We start from the raw sequence: 15,836 nt of genomic DNA, 5'->3' as shown, positions 1-15,836 counted from the left end.
TAGATAGGCAAACCAGTGAGATTCGAACCTGTGACCACTATGTTTGAAAGCATTTGTATATACTAACCACTAGTCCATGCTGCTGGTTAAATATTTCCTGTTGCAAAATTTTGACCTTTGCACTGGTCACATTTAAATTTTTCATGCTGATAAATGAGACGAAAAAGATCTACATATGTACATATGAGCCGTCATATTTGAAAATAGCATAAGTCCACTTTTCTTCATTTCGAGAAATATATCGCAGAACATTAAATACATATATGTAATGATTTGCGTTTAACAATATTTAAAAACTAGTGTTGTGCCCGATGAAATATCATCGCATGGATTTTGGCATATTAAGTTATTAAATAAAAAAAAAATTAAAAGAAATGTGCCGGTCATGTGTTCGATCCGCACGCGGTCGTATTTTTTCAAATACTTTTTAAATATATTTAATTTAATATTTATATTTAATTGTTTAATATGAAAAAAAAATGGTAAAAATACCTACCTACCTACATATAAACAATATAAAAAACCAATAGAAAAATTAATTAATTAAATAAATTTTCAGTAATTTCTCCGAGACTTATTTACCTAGAGGAAACATTGGTAGCAAACAGTATATATAGAAGTTTTTTCTTTTGATATATTCGCACATTTTGTTGGCAGTGTTTTAGCTGTGACGTACATATGTATGTCGAATTGAGACGCACAGACACACAGACACCCAAAATAACGCTATTATATATATGATGCTTTTGTCCTGTTTATTCTGCTTTTCCGAGATTCTGGACATATCGAATTAAAAAAAGTGATCACAATTTCTAAATTAAGTCAAATTGAACTTCCGCCACTTTCAAATATACTTTTATATATTCATATGTATGTATGTACTTTTTAGTTTCGTAATGTGTTGTTTAGTGCGTGCAATCGCCATATTTTTCAATGACACCTGTACACTTTGCACGTATGGATTTTGAATATACTCATTAATTATTCCTAGTCGATACCCTTGTTTATTATATACCGATATACCACCCCTATCTACTTGTACATAATAATACAATGACAATTATTTCATGAGGGCGATGTTCGCACTACACGAAAAGGTTATTGACCGCATTAGTTTTCCTTGTCATTACACTTTTTTTGCAACGAATTGCGCAAGAATGAGAACGTGTCGTCTAATGCGGAAAATATTACGTGTGTGAAAAGTCTTTGTATTTTCATATAAACATATGTACATATATTTTGAGTAATAAATATATATATGTATATTTGTACCTTCAGACTAAGTGACCCAAAACCGGAACGTTCAATGGACACACTACTTTTTTATTGATTTGTGTGAAAATTGGTCTTTTCAAGGTGAACCCAGAGTCATTTCATGAATTTCGTATCATTGATAATTTACATAGATTCGTACTTATTATGGGAAAACTGAAATTATAATATTATATACACTAACAGGTACACTAGCCGTCATTTGTATAATATATAGGCCTGGCCATTATATTTAATATAATATTTCAATGTCAACGATATGTATCGCATTATTACATAATCAGTAGGTATTTAAAGTATGTATTTAAATTAAATAACAGCTAAATTATATGTCAACACGTGTTAGCACATGTTGGCAAACTTTGAATTTGAGCTTTCACAAATTTGGCTAGTTCTTACGTTTTAAAACATAAAACCAACAAAATCCATGTCTATATAAAAAAAAATAATGTCTATGATCGTATTAATATTTAATGTATTTGAAAACAGAAATACGTTTATATACTTAATACTAAAGAATATTTGTAAGTACAATAAATTGCATTGAAGTGCTAAAACGTTAAGTACACGCAACAGGTCGCATAATAAAGTGTCGTATTGAGTATTTTTATAACTTTAATTTAAGATTTCAAAACTGATAAAACTATTAAAATGTTGAATGCTTTGCGTACAATTATGTACATTTAAAAGATTCAAATGCGTTTAAATTTGATCATTTATATCTGCTTTTACCGAATTTGAGCTGTAACTAGGGATTGCAATACCGGTAAACTGACAAAATATCGCCATCGGTAAATACCGCTAAATTTTACCGTCAACTATTTTATCGCGAATTAAGTACATATACAGGCATATTATTGCAATAAAAATCGATGCAAATGGCGTATTGTGAATTAGGTTATCTGTGATTTGTTTATTTTTAATTTGAATTCAAAATGATAATTTCACTGACCACTCAGACTAAACAAATCATAATAAATACGATCAGACGGTTGCTTCAAATAGTCCGAACTTAAATTAAATAAATATGTTTGGTTAAAAATAAAAAATAAAATTTAATTATTTTTATACGATTTACTAATGCATTTATTATGTGACATTATTCACTTGAGATTTATTTAAATTCTTTTATGATTCAATATAGGTTATCGTTTTTAGGAAACTTAACTTTATACAGTTATCTTATCCACGATTTTTCCCATTTACCGGTATATGCCGGTATACCGGTAGTAGGAATAATAACACTGTTCCACAAATGACGACTTTTTTTTTGGTTCAGAGACAAGATATGACTTTTCTTATAGATCTATGCCCAGTGAACACGAATCTGGTAATAAAAAAAATATATAGATTAATAACAAAAATTATATCGATAACTTGCTTACCTCGATAAAATAAAGAATTCACAAAAATAGTCGAAATATGATTTTTCTAAGTGGAATTTTATTTAATTCTCATATAAAGACAATTTAATATATTATCCCTATTAATTCAATTCAGATTCATGTAAATACGAGTAAGTGCGAGCTTTTAGCTCGCAATTTTACCGATTTAAAATTAAGCACACTTCCAATTAACTCTTTTAAACGAAAACAAAAAAAAAAAAAAAAAAAAAAAAATAGTTCGGCCAGAACACTATCTCAACAAACATGTTTCAATAGAAAATACTCAACATAAAATAGTATTAACAGTGAGGAAAAATCCCAAGAGAAAATACGTACTTTTGACTTTTGATTTGAACTGGACTACTACTTAAAGAGATTTGAAAGCTCAAAAGTACTACAAATGAAAGATAACATACTCAACTATAGATTCCAAAATTCATTTTGAACAGGAAATTGACAGATTTTGAGACATCGACCTAACAACACGAAGATATAGAAAAATTGCGTGATTTAAAAAACACATCTCCGAATCTCGAGCCAGTCAACATTTTTTATTACCAGATTCGTGTTTACTGGGCATAGATCTATAAGAAAAGTCATATCTCGTCTCTGAACCATTTTTCGTGTCGAACAGTGCAATCCCTAATGAAAAACTTTCCAAAGCATCTTAAACATCATCCGTTCACCAAAATCCAATTCGTATTATTTTGTAACATGTTATGTCTAAGATAAATCAGTCAACACGTGTTATTAAAGCCACGTATTTTTCAACAAATTATGTGTATAATAATATTCATACATATGTACAAAGCTTGTAATTAAACACTAATAACTGTCACGGCAAACAATCACACGCGTTAACACGCATCTTTGAAACGTCATGCAGCGTTACACAACCGTTCAATATGAAAGTTTAGACTTTAACTTTGTTTCAATGTGTATAATTAGATATATGCAAAGTGCAATATGTGTTGAAACGTTTTGTCGATGCAACTTTTACCATGTTTTGAATTTTTAACGACGTGCTTTGCATTATAATAATGTGTGTGTCAACAGTGAGACGTGAAAGCCTCGTCGTTTGAATAAATTATTATTAAAGGATTATATGCACGGCACAAAAAGGCCAAGTTCGCCTGCATGTCAGTCAATGGGCACGATTAGCCTTTTAAATTTTAAATTTCAATCGTTTTTTCGATTAAAACGGGCCATGTATCACCTATCTGCTAAAACCTCTAACTAGATTCGAAAATGTATTAAAATTTTATTAACGAAAGTTCTCAGCTCCGTTTAAGCTAAAATGCGCATGTAAATAGTATATATTGAGGTTAGGACTGAAGCATGATACCGATATGTCGATAATGATTTTTTAAATGTGCATTTATTCTTTAAATCTAATCTCATCCTATATGTACATGCATACATATTATATATACATATATATGAAGCAAACATTAGCCAATGTTTTTGAAATTCGAATTAAAAGATTATAAATGTATCTATCTTTATCCCACAAATATATGTTTGCTTGTAAATAAAATATAATAAATATTATATTTATGTAAAGTTTTAAATATAAATATATTATATTTTTTAATTAATACCAGGAATGTCTAACAGGTAACCCTAATGCACCTTCCTGACCAGAAATATTGTACATTTGATACAAATATTATTAGTATTGTTGCGTAGGGGTGGGTGGAGGATCCAAGTAAAAGGCCAAAGTCGTTTCACAGCATTTATTGATGATTAAGGAGATACACGCACTGGCAGTGCTCAGTCCAGAATGACATGATATCGCCCAAGTATCGCCTTATAAGGGATATATCTCTCAGGACATCTTCGACGTCTAATTTGTTTACCTATTGTTATGATCACGTACGGATATGTCTTCCCACGGAACAGGTCAATTCTGGGAAGTGCAATCATTGTTTAGCTTTCATGCACTTAGCTTGTCGCTAATCCTTAAAACCACTTACACCGGTCACACGGTCTCTCAGGACGCTACCCGGCCTAATCCGATCGCAATTACTCGGCGGCTCTTTTTAGTATACGTAACAGTATTATACAAAGTACATAAATATGTACATATCAATTAATATCCACAGAGACATCTATGGTCAAATTTGTAAATTTGCAGCATTTCATACAACGCAGCGAAATTCGAGGTTGCTGAAAACTCGAGATTTTGCGAGATCATGGGTAAGGTTGCCAATTTTTTGGAACAATTTAAATGAAAATCAGATAAATTGGCAAACTCTGATAGGAAACGATCGTCCTGGAGTCACAAATCCAAGGTCTGGTCAGCAGAAATAAGTGGGATTTGAACCGGTGACCAATCTTTTCAAAGCATTATATGCTAACCACTAGTCTATTATGCTAGTTTATTTATTGTATTACAACAGCAACATAGCTCAGTAGTCAGAGTGTAATGCTTTCAGCTGAGTGGTCATAGGTTCATTCTCTGGGCCGGTGCTGCTGGCCAAATTGCCAATTTATCTCATTTCATTGAAACGGTTCCAATAATTTGTCAACATTTCGTATCTCTCGAAAAAATACGAGTTTATAGCATCTCGAATTCGCTGATATATGGATTACTGTCACGGGTTGCATTACTTATCGAACGTTTTCTACCACAATTTTTACCAATCAAGTTTTATTTTGTATTTTGCGTACGGTATTATAATTTCATTGTCACGGTCGAGGTGTATTTTTTTTCCCTTTCTACCCCCAAATGGATTTTATGTTGAATCATACATAGAGTTCACCCGCATTGACCTCTGAGGTCAACGAAATCGAAACACTTTACCAGTCGCAATTCTTTCCACGAAGGTATGACGTACATACAAGTTGCGAATCATTACCGAGAATGGCGGTTCTTATTTTTGTTATTGCTATTAATATGTAAAAAAAAAGTCGGTTCTGAAAACACAAAGGAGTTCTTCAAAAGAGGTATCGTGAGACTTTGATTAATCGTTCGGCCATTACTGTTCCACATCCACTTGAATATGTTTGGCCATGAAAGTGCTTTTTCAGGGAAGTTGTTGAACTTTTAATTGCTTTCTATGAATTTTCCGATGTAACTAACTACATACTGTTAATTCTGTCGAAATGTCACACTAACGTTGTCCCTTTTTATTGTATGATGAATTTAATTGAATGAAACTGAAATTTTTCAATATTAGATATGTATTTATGTAGTTGATAACAATTGCATCCAGCTCTGCTAGGGCTTAGATTCGTAGTACATACATAGAATTGGCCGCAATTTGCAAGAACTATTGCTGCCAATTGTATAGTAAACTAGTGTTTTTACCCGGCTTCTCTCGGTATTTGTAATATAAACAGCTTAAACATGGCCAATCTAATAGTAAACATTTTATTAAATTTATTTCATTCGTTCGATGACGTCACAGATTTACGAACCAACAATACATTGTTATGTGGTAGGATCTTACAACCTATGTATATACTTATGTATAATACCCTTTAACCTTAAGTTTGAACATCTGTTTCATTTTTAACTACTTATGATGTAATCTCTTAAAGCTATCCCTCATTAATTATGAGACTTTCAATATCTCTATTGCTTCCATCCTGTACAATCAACTATTCTGTTCAATCCTATCTACTTAACTTTTATCTATTATAATTTATGCGAGTTTCTAACACGATTGCTATATAAGACGACACAGTTAATGACCTGTTGAAATACAAAGTATTACTTTTAATAATCTTTATTGCTATAGCTGCATTTTGTCCCACGATACGTGTAAACCCTAAAATATTATTATCTCTATTTATCTCTATGATAAATTGTGTTTCTACTCAAAAATGTCTCGATACTCTCAAAGGATACATAAATCAAATATTAAAACTGTCTTACACACGGATGTTGCTCTGTATCTTAATCACTTTGTTATTTACCAAAATTCTGTGATTGGTTAAAGCTTATCATTCTTTTGTGTATAAATGCTCATGTTAGATCTATTGAACCTCACTTGTGATTAAACTGCCTTACTAGTAACTTGTGGTAGGACATCGAGACTAGTAACTTGTAATACAAACTTGTATATTAGTCTTGTTTATATTTACTGCTAATTAAAGAATATACTCATTTGACAAAATCTGTGACTATAATATTCTACACCATCTCCTACTTGTCCCCGTAACAATATATTTTCTTACATACTTACAAAGGCTCTTTCGAAATTATATATATTGGATATATTGTTTATCTTAGGCTTGGTGGAGAGATGTTTCAGCACAAATCTACTGTAGATTTATCGTAGCTATAAACGTACTGAGCAATTAGATTCTTCTTGTTATGTCTCAATGGTACAAAGCAGCGGCGTGCGATGAAAATCTCCCTATTTTTGACGCGCACACGTAAGTTAGGCTATGCGGAAAAAACATGTAGAATTTTACGGCATGCCACTGGTCCGAAGCAATATATAAAATATTGCTTTGGAAAATACAAAATAAATAGTAAAAGCAAATATTACTAATTAATGTAAAAATTTGAATGTTTATATGTAAATCTATAGCAGAGTATCGTAACCTCTGGTTATGTACTTCATCGGCAGTCGCTAGTTATTCCGTATATGCATAGGGACAAAACACTAACTAAAATCGGTTTTCTCCCTCACACGCGATCTCACTCGCACGCATTAGGCCGAAGTGCTGTTCGGAGAACACATATTACCGCGGGGCACAGGTTACGATGCTCTGATCTATAGTATTCAAATCATCAACATATATTTCAAATCCATTATAAAATTTGGTGATATTTATGTATGTAAATTTTTCATGTAAAATTTTTGAATCAAATATTTTTTAACTTTCAACTATTCGGCTAGTTAAACCTAAGTACATATGTATATTTAAAAAATCATTAAGCTCACTGTTAAAAAAGTATTGTATTTATAATATACGATCCTTTTCTTAATATTGAGTCTTTGAAAGGCATCAACCATTACAAATAGGATCACTGGATTGATTGCTTTTTGTTGTAAACAAAAAACTCATACACACATACATATACATATGTTGGCCGAAAAATTATTACAATTTAATTTTCAAAAACACATTTACGACAGTATCTGTATATGTATCTACGTATATATCACCTACTTGTTCAGGGATTTTCATTATAAACTTTCACGTTAATGACCAAGTTTGATTTTTGGTGAATTTTCGAAACTCGGACGACCTTTTCGAATTGAAACCATAAATTGGTTTAACTCGATCGCTGATTGCCGATCGAAGCCCACTTTATTTGCTTTCTGGGCGAACGTTAGTGCAATCAAATCAATTTTAATGAAATTCGACCGGATGTACCCAATCAAGATAATGGTGTTTCACACTATATGACCTTATTTTTCCACTTTTCGTGTCTGTTCGTTGGCCATTTTCCCTTTGGACTTTGATGAAGTTAAACGGCTGGCAGTCTGCATCACTCAAGTATAGCTTTTCATCGATACTATTTAAATTTCACTCTTATTTATTTGTATTGTATGTGATATGTATATATGTATGTATGTACATACATATATACATATCACATAACTATAAAATTATGTCACTTATCAATATGTGTAGAGTAGGCCGATTTTGTATGAAATTGTCTCAACAAATTAAGTCAAATAAAATGTGTGTGAATATGAATTGGCAAAATTACATTTTTTTGTTTATTTATTATATATCCATGTAAACTGTTTATATTGTATGCATATAAACTGACATATAAATATGTATGTGTATCAGCATATATGTATGTATTTAAACGATTGTCATTTTTACGACACATTAAAAGTTTATGGATACCATTCTCGTAAAAGTGTGTTTAAACGGGAATAAATTATCTACTATACATACATGCATATAAAATGGCGTATGAAAAACAGTTTCCGGTATAATTTCATATTATACATACATATGTTGTGTGTATCTCCGTCAAATATGCCAACCTCGCATTGACCAAGCGATAATCGATAACTTTTAAATTGTCAACACATTAAAAACCGACCGCAATTTGGTATTAAACGCGAGTGTCTGTTTGTATTTTGACTGTGTCACCTTGGTTGATCAACATTGAAGTAGAATGGGTAGAAGCGCTCTTAGCTTACAAAAATGTTGCTACAAAAACTCCGTTCAAACGGAGATTTCGGCTGTTTTGCTCAGTTGATTGTTAATCTCTGTAGCAGTAGGATCTATTTGAAATAGGCTCTACTAGTGAAATTGTGTGGTAGTATTAGTTCGACAAAGTCCGAACATCTGTATGTGCCCGTGCGTCCCTGAACGTCAAGGGACGATCACTTCCACGAATTTTTTTTCCTCACTCTTTTGTCTCACTTCTGACTTTCCGTCTCTCTCATCGATGGCTCGCTTTTAAGCGATACTTTTGTTAGGAATGACTATTCTATACATTATACTTCAATGTTGATCAAAGCTTAGACGCCATTTGCTTTTTTCCGGGGTCAGTTGGTGCGCCTGTGAGTCATAAAATGGCGGATTTGTTACATTTCAATCAAATAAACTTAACAAGAATACGTTTTTTTGCATAAAAAGATCGATACAAACTACTGTAACTATTTAACACTGCAAGACCAATTCATTTTAGAATTAAATTTAAATATCAAATCCTAGAATAAACCTAAAATCAACTGAATTTGATACGTTTGTCTCTTTTTAGGTATTTTTTTCTCGCAAAAGCGTATTTTAGCATTTCACTGGGCAGTTTTAAAATATATTATACAATAACATATATAATATAATAACTTTTTCAAAGTGGAGGAGGGCAAAACTCCTCTTTTACAAGTACGAATTGTAAGATAGTAACGTTGTCATGAGTAGACTACGGATGCAGAACGTGCTTTTTCCAGGAATCGGGGCGGTTTGGCTCTATTTACAAAGCTAGAGTACAAAAAAAGGAGGTACGGCGAACCTTTAACAAAGCATTTACAACAATTGAACAATAAACAGCGCGCTGTGGGTCCGGCCACTAGTCATGAGTAGTCACCGGAGCCTGAGGGGGCCGTGTATTGTTCAAAGGTTGTAAATGCATTGTTAAAGGTTTGCCGAACAATAGATAGCACTGTGACTATCCTACCTCTAGTCATGAGATACTGTACATTTATTTTTTTAAGTTTAAGTTTGGACCATTGTGGCATTACAGGAGTCCCTAATGCGCCACAATGTTCGAAAAAATACAAAGAGTTGAGAAAAATAAAAATTTGACATTCATCACTCATATTTTTTTAATTTTTAAATGCTTTTTATCATTACTAAATTATGTTCACAACACATCTTATATCTATTTTAATAGCTACTGATCTACTGATCATCTTCTATTTTACAATTTTAATTTAATTTTGTTAGTAATCATAGTATTATATTATTCTAATGTTAATGTACAGCATCATAGGAAAAATAGCTCAAAAACCTATTTACAATTCTTATAAATGCTCTTAATACATCTAATACATAATATTAATTAAAGACTCTCTAAAGTCGATGATCTAAAGCAGATTGTGTTTAGGTAATCTGCATTCTGCATCACTCATATAGCATTCTTGAATTATATGGAGTCCTACTCATATGACTCATTCATTGAAGATTGAAACAATCCAAAAATGGTTACTCAGATATTTTTATATGAAATCGTATGGTTATTATCCTTGGCTAAATCCTAGTGCTTTTTTATACGGGGCTTTAGGCTTCAACTCATTGGAGTCTTATGTTTCTGGGAAAGCATTTTTTAAAGCTATTAAATGGGTTAGTACACAATTCTCAGGCTCTAAATGAATTTAAGTTTTATACACCTGGTAAGTTCAGGGACCTGAATAAGCGTGTTTTGTTTTCTCCTCCTGTAGCTCGCACAAATATGTTGGCAACGTCTCCAATATCTAGAGCGATATATCTGTTTCATACAAGCTGCGCTGAACTGGTTGAGTGGTTGCGAAGCAACCCCCTTGGTTGATTTTATATACCTTTATTTGTGTTATGATTGTGTGACTTGCCACAGTGACACGTTAGAGTACTTTGTAATGTCACTATTTTTTATGCTAATATACTAAACATAAAATAAAATAAAAATATACTCATCTTCCGATTTATTTATATGCAATTTCATCATTTACAATCAGCTGGAGGATTGAATATGATTCACCTGATGAGCAAACCTAAATTTTTAAAATAAATGATCAAAAAAATACAAAAATAGATTTTATTTTTTGATATAGGATATCAATGACAGGATATCGATACCGATGGTCGCGATAAGTTGTTTGATTTTACTTTTGCTTGAGGTCACCGTGTCGTGTGAATTATAAATCATCATTTATGCGGTCACGCACGCCACTGGCGCTTAGATTATAATGCAACTGAAAGGCTCGTGCTGCAACGGCATTCATTTTAAATGAATTTGAAAACGATCGAATGATATCCTAGCTATAATATTGGCGAAAATTTTCAGCTCCACTCGGGTTAAAAAATTATACCGATATGTCATTAATGTGATATGTTAAAAAAAAACAGTAAATCTATCCGGCGTCTCCCAAGATAAAATAATTTTTGTATTTTATTTATTTATTTATTTATATAGAAAACTGCTACTACATATAACACAAAATAACAACAAAAAATTATAAATCATCTTCCACAAAGGTATCCATTAACACCCTTCAAGAAAGCATCAATGTTATTAGAACTTCTAATGCTCTCAGGAAGGGCATTATATATTTGAACACCTGTATGGTCAAACTTTTTCTATTTATTAGCTTTTTTTATATGTAAAATAATACTGCCATTTGGCATGGTTTAGTTGTTGGCCCCTTAAAGTACTACATTAACCCCAGTTGACGGAATTTGATAAAAAAAATCTCACGCCATTTGCTTCTTAGCTTCTTAGCTTGGTCAATAACTATATAAACTGACCAACAATTAGTGTATTTGACCAAATAGATAATAAAAAAATGCATTAAAATGTGATATTTTCCACCTTGGGGAGCGTAGATTATCGGATGTTATTTTAACATATTTATCTGGTAACCTGCGCTCATCATTACTTTCTTAATTTGAATGTGATGAATGAGTGGAATCGTAATCTACTCTCTTCCATTTGGGCCTCGCTGTGATTTTATTTTTTATTCATATTTGGTTGATTTATTTTACTTTTTCTTTATATATATACATATATATTGTCTTCTCGCTTGCTTTTCAACTCGCTTGTTAGAAGTAAGCTAGAGTATAATGCAATTGTGTGGAATCCGCATGAAGCAAACTACTCTCTTATTATAGAAAAAGTGCAAAAAGCATTTCTTCGTTTTCTTTATAAGAAAGAGTATGGGTACTACCCATATCTCTATCCTACTCCTTTCCTTTTGGGCATGCTTGGGTATAATTCCCTTGAACTTCGGAGAAACTTCTCGTTAATTCGTTTCGTTCTCCAGCTATTGCGTGGTAATACGTCATGCCCGTTGTTGCTGGAACAGTTGGGACTTTATGTCCCTAATAATTATGTGCGTGGTAGACATCATCATTTGATGGTTGTACCTACTGCTCGCACAGTTCTTTTTCGAATGGCTCCTATTCCAAGATCTATTCGACTTCTCAATGAAATCGTTGCTGCTGTCCCTGAATGTGATATTTTCCACCTTGGGGAGCGTAGATTATCGGATATTATTTTAACATATTTATCTGGTAACCTGCGCTCATTATTACTTTCTTAATTTGAATGTGATGAATGAGTGGAATCTTAATCTACTCTCTTCCATTTGGGCCTCGCTGTGATTTTATTTTTATTTATATTTTGTTTTATTTTATTTTACTTTTTCTTTCTCCTTTGTATATTTTTATATACTATTTTAATTTTGTTCAGTGTAAACAAAGAATGGGATTTATGGATTTTATTTTTAATTTTTACACTTTTGTTTTTTTTTTCTCTCTGAATGATGTATTATTTTCCTTTTGTTACTCTTTTTTTTAATATTTTATTTTACCATGTTTTCTGCTTTTGCTTTTTTCCTTTATTTACAGTTTACTTGTTTTTATATCATGTTTTTATATCTTTTTCAAATGTAGGCCATTGTGGCGCATTAGGTTCTTCCTGTAATGCCACAATGGTCCAAAACTATTAAATAAATAAATATATAGATATATATCGATGTATTATATGTATGTTAGATAATGGAATTTCATTGTACATTTTATCGATAATATGCAATATAATCTATGTAACCTTGGAAGCGGGCTACTCGGGCAACGCCGGGCATAGGTACACATAACACCTACATGTGCTAGCTTTAAATAAATTAAAACAAATCAACTTCAGAGTTGCCACACTCGAACATGAAAGATACAAATTTGATTGTAGGTCTCAATTGAAATGTCAATTTTTCAGCGAACAAAATGGCCGTCGTTTTAGTGCTTTTTTGTCATTCCTCATTTGTCAATACACGAAATTGAACACCAACATTGAAATTGATTGATAGACGAGATTATGGGGTTTGCATGTTGTGTATGTGTGTGACCCAATTGGTCGACACCATTGATTCGCAGATAGAAATATGTTAAATACGTGACAGTAGTTTTTTAACTGTCACGTGCGCGACAGCAACGCAAACCTTGGCTTTCATTGGCTTTAAAACCGATGCAAAGTTCAAAGTCAACGATGCAGACTGCATGCTGCATGCTAATTCCAACCCTAAAGCGTGCATTTGTTACAAAATGTGCCTAATTAGGTGTTCAATATGAGCAAGTAATGTATAAATTCGTGTGTGTGACTACTCTCGCCCTAACTAGTCTTGATGTTCATTTGATTTTTTCCATGTCTTATTGTGTCGCTCCAGTATGCACATTAGATGAATTTAAAGATCACACCAAACCATGTTTTAGTGCTAAGCAATATATGTACATATTTAAGCTTGAACATTGTCTTATTGTCTTGAGGTTAGGTTGAATTTTTATGTTCAGATTTCCAACAGAATGAAGCATATAAAAACGGAAAAAAGTACATGTAGGATTCAATTCGTAAAGGGACACGTGGTACAGGTAGTCAATAGACTCGTTCGGCGTTTTATACCATGTTTATTCCAGCATACCAACTTAACCCTTTGAGTGCTGACTTCTTTGCTGTTGAAAGCCCGCCACGCTGAAAATTTCGCCAACATTTCCAACTAGAATTATTTAGAAAACCAAGGTATAAAAATTGTAGCTAATCCAAACAAACCCAAGATCGCTACCCTAGTCAACTAGCCCCGAGGATTTCGAGTTTTGTAAAGGTGTGTTTATACTCTGTAATATACATATTTTGCAACAATATAAAATAAACCAAATAAATCTATTAATGAATGAATTTTTCCAAAACTAGTTCCATCTTCTTCATTGTTGTTTAAATGTAATGCTCACAATCTAAATGCCAAGCCACAATCTAAAATACTCAGCAGTTAGGGATTTCCATTGGTAAATTCTGCTATGGTTAAATTCGGAAATTCTGGTGTAAACCAGTCTTTATAAAAGTTGACAAATGAATGACATGGATTACACGACCCATGTTCAATGCATTTTTTTTCAATGCTATCTGGAAAGGCTTAGCGGGTAGTATTCTTGCTTATTTTGTACATGCTCAAAATACAACGCCTATCGGCGTTTTTCAGGTCCATGGACTTGTTGGCAAAACTCCGATCAGCATTCAAAGAGTTAAGTATACAAGAGTTAACTGGTAAATTATATCTCTACGAGCGCAAATACACTTTGAACAATGTGCGCCAGTTGTATAATATACCAGTTGAGTTTTGGTAGCTCTGATATTTTTACGAATGCTTTAAAATTCAATTATGCGTTAATATTTGCTGGGTATTACGAATAGAGGTAATGAGTACCGTATTACGATAACTCTAAGAATGTGTTCAAAACAAAAATGTGACTTTTCAACTCAATTCACCAGTTGAGTGACGTTTAACCTAACCTAACCTAACCTAACCTAACCTAACCTAACCTAACCTAACCTAACCTAACCTAACGTTACTCTTCATCTTACCTAGTACCAACTTATAGTTGAGCTGTATTTTCAGTTGTAATATATTTTGACAAGTTGGAATGTAATTCGCCAAATGAATCAACTTACGTGTACAAATATACAAAATATATTACAACTGCAAATACACTTCAACTATAACGGTAGTTGGTACCAGGTCAGTTGAAACATATTTCAACTAGTCAAAATATATTAAAACTGTAAAATACACTTCAACTGTAACATATGCATATACATACATATACATATGACTAAATAAGTGCAAGCGTATTTTGAAAATTTGTATATATGTATGTAATATTTGTAAATTTGTTTTTAATTATTTTTATTTTTATTTGTTTTCAATTATTATTATCTTCTTTATATACTTACATATATTAAAATGAGTCATATAAAAAGTATTTTGTTATCAATCATTTATCATATCTATGTATTTAAGATTGTCAATGTCGATTTCAATCTATTTAGTTACAAATGAATCGACCACAACAATGCAAATGTGACATTATAGTTAAACTAAAGCCATCGCAATTATATGACAATTTGTATGGTTATAATAATAAACTACATATTCAAAAGCTGCATCATTTCTGAATAATTTCGCTCTCTAATTTATTCACCACATCATAACCATAACCATAAAAGTATCAAATGCAATTGAGTGACAGTTTATATCCAATACAAGGCCCAATATTATACTAAAACGTCACTCAAAACTATCGAATCTGAATTACCACATTTTCACCTTCTCTAAATTAAGAGCATAGTGGCGCGATGCGACGCGACACAATTAACTTAACCCATTGAATGCTGATCAACGCCGATCGGCGTTTTGCTGACAAGTCCATGGGTCTGTAAAACGCTGATATAGGCTTTGTATATTGAGCATGTATGTACAAAGTAAACAAGAATACTATCCACCAAGCCTTTCCAGGTAGCATTGAAAAAAAATGGATTGAACATGGGCCGTGTAATCCGTGTCAATTTTTATAAAGACTGGTTTACACCGGATTTTCTGAATTTATAACCATAGCAGAATTTCCCGATGGAAATCCCTAACTGCTGATTATTTTAGAATGTGGCTTGGCATTTAGATTGTGAGCATTATATTTTAACAACAGTGAAGAAAATGGAGCTAGTTTTGG

General features: G+C 32.2%; 1 protein-coding gene across 1 annotated transcript in view; it reads left to right on the top strand.

Annotated features, from left to right (window-relative positions):
* LOC143920592 (kinesin-like protein KIF12) overlaps positions 1-15,836 on the top strand; it is a 29,901-nt gene that overhangs the window by 4,247 nt on the left and 9,818 nt on the right. The gene's annotated exons all lie outside the window — the stretch shown is intronic.

Source organism: Arctopsyche grandis, chromosome 12, assembly GCF_051622035.1.
Source record: "Arctopsyche grandis isolate Sample6627 chromosome 12, ASM5162203v2, whole genome shotgun sequence".
Taxonomy (NCBI): domain Eukaryota; kingdom Metazoa; phylum Arthropoda; class Insecta; order Trichoptera; family Hydropsychidae; genus Arctopsyche; species Arctopsyche grandis.
The sequence above is the reverse complement of the archived record's forward strand: the minus strand, read 5'-3'. Positions and strand labels throughout refer to the sequence as shown.